Source organism: Amphiura filiformis, chromosome 2 (genome assembly GCF_039555335.1).
Source record: "Amphiura filiformis chromosome 2, Afil_fr2py, whole genome shotgun sequence".
In the NCBI taxonomy this organism is placed as follows: domain Eukaryota; kingdom Metazoa; phylum Echinodermata; class Ophiuroidea; order Amphilepidida; family Amphiuridae; genus Amphiura; species Amphiura filiformis.
In genome coordinates, this window is record NC_092629.1 from 56,488,397 (window position 1) to 56,491,350 (window position 2,954).

Genomic DNA, 2,954 nt, shown 5'->3' on the forward strand with positions numbered 1-2,954 from the left:
CGTCAAAACAATATTACTTGAGAGATTGCGATTTCCAAACGTAGGTATCGGACGTACGTCCATCTATTCAAAACCACTCTCCTGTATCGAAGCGAGGTCACGTATTTAGCCAGTTGTGAAGATTTTCCACGTGCAAAATCAACGTAGATACATCGTTGAAAATGCACAAAATTTGTCCATTTCACAATATGTTAAAGACAGTCAAGGATAACGAACATACGAAGGAAAGCCTAATTATTATTATGATCTTTTGTTTGTAACAAATCATTATAATAAAGGTACAGCCATGTGTTAAAAATTGACTAAATTTATACGCGATGTACATACGCAGAGATTGCCCATTGAAATGTGTGTGATACTTTGCGTATAAAAATGACATTGCGATTTCACATTTTGGACACCAACGTCATTAAAAACGCTGGTGTTACGTAGAAATAAGCTGATTTTACGACATGTCGAAGTTCATGTAACGCACCTAATTTTCAGGATGAAGAAGTCTCATTTTGAAAGTAAAGTCATGATATATGGATGTAGTGATCCTTAATCCACCAAAATATATGTTTTTGGGCAACTATAATACTTGGGGAGCACAAAATACAATTATGTTTAAGCAGCATGTTAAGTCAAAATTTTAGTCAAAATCAAAAGCGTGCTGTTTAAATTAGGAAGAGACTCGGTGGCCTGTGGTTACCATTAACTTTTCAATTACTATGCCCTCTATCGACCTAGATCAGATATTATAGTCTTTTTGTCCATTTCACAGTCTGTTAAAGACAGTCAAGGATAATGAACATACGAAGGAAAGTCTAATTGTTATTAGGATCCTTTTGTTTTGTAACAAATCATTATAATAAAGGTACAGCGATGACCGTTAAAAGTTGACTAAATTTAAACGCGATATCCATACGCAAAGATTGTGCATTGAAATGTGTGTGATACTTTGCGTATAAAAATGACACTGCGATTTCACATTTTGGACTCTACGTAGCATTAAAACGTACGTGCCATGTTGAAATATGCTGATTTTACCTCGTGTCTAGGTAAAGGAAACGTAGAGAACATGTGTTTCCCTACGAATGTTATACTCAAAATATCATGTGTTTTTGTACAGGTGAGGGTGGCGCAATAATTTTGTGTATCCTCGGGGTGGTGAATTATTATAGGGGAACAGATTTGTTGGCAGGTCAAAAGGGGAGAGGCTAGCATTCTTTGGCAGTGGCCCCAAATATGTTTCTTTCCCCTTTTACTACCCCCCACTTTTGATGCAAAAAACCCCAAATTACGTAAATTTCCACGTTTTGCGGCAATTTTGCGCAAAATTTGTCGATTTGCCCCCTCCCCCTGAAATTCACTTTGCCCCATGCCCCCCGCCACTGTTTTACATAGGACCCCGATAAAGATTACGGTACTGTTTTGTTTTTATGGTAATCTAATATTCCATTTTCTTAAATTATCTTGGGGTACTATCCGAAAATCTTGATTAAAAGGAGAAACCCAATGTTTATACCCCGGGGACTATAGGCCTACAAGAAAAATGGCATGCTCCCTAATACATTGCTCGCACCGATGTACCATGCACGATGCAGTCAAAATCGATATATGTATTGTGCGCAGCACAGTACACGTATTGTTGTATTTTTACTCTATACGCTGGCGAAGTGACGTCATAATTGGATTAACTACCATAGCAATAAATGAATAAAATTTTTGATTATATCGCTCTGCACTTACAGCAGGTTGCACTCATCACCTGTCTTCAATCATATAATAGATTGAATATAATACCACTCCTTTCAAAGACTAATCTTACAGGTGCAAGTGATTAGCATTTCTTTTGACATATATGGTTCAATGCATCGGTACTGCATGAACCTTGTAGTGCTGAACGATATAGTCAAAATTTTATTCATCTTTGCTATGGTAGTTAATCCGATTAAATACGTCACTTCGCCAGCGTATACCTGATAAATGTTGGCGTTGCCTATAGCTTATGTTTAAAATTCAATTTGCTACCAATAAGTCATGTGGTCTAATGGATTAGCGCGCTGGACTTGAGTCGGTGAACGTCGTGAAAACGTAGTGTGTTAGCTGGGATGGTCATATAGTCTGACAGCTAAATCCATTATTTTTATCTTCTTTGTTGTATTGTAGATTGTTTTGCAGCAAATCAATTACACCAAAGAGTGATTACACCAACACCAGTGCCATTAAAAGTTGCTCAAGTTAAAATAGTATTTCTTGTGGAGGTTGTCTGCCTTTCGTTTCTTCCAAGCCATTACAAAAAATACTCACTACGGTATGTACCTAAATGAGTGTTTTTATGAAGAAAAGTCGAAAGGCATACAACTCCACAAATACATACAGGAAATCAATCGCACCGTTGATTGATCACACAATGCAGATAGTAATAAATCTTCTCATGTCCATGGTCATAGCATGACATCTAAATCTATTCATGTTAATAACTTCTTTGTTTTATGTTTGAGATTGTTTTCACAGCAAATCAATTACACCATAGATTTTTTTATACACAAAGCAGATACTAATAAAGCTTCCTATGTCCATTGTCATAGCCTGACATCTAAATCTATCCATCTTAATATCTTCTTTTGTTTTATGTTTAAGATTGTTTTCACAGCAAATCAACAACCCTGGTCAATAACACCATAGAGTGAATACGCAAAAGCAGATGCTAATAATGATCATATATAGTGATATTTAATTATATTCCTTAGAAGACAAGATTGCTACTTGCGGCGCGTGTGTTGCCTTTGGCTGTTATTTTGACATGTCCACCTCAGACTACGGTGTTTTATAAATCGATGTTACATTCATAAGCGTTCTGGCAAGACTCTCAAAACTTTGGGCCTAATACAATCGGTAGCTTCTTTTAAACATAAAAATCAGGTTATTCCTCGCAAACAAAGACACTTCAGTTTGGGAGTGCTGTGAAT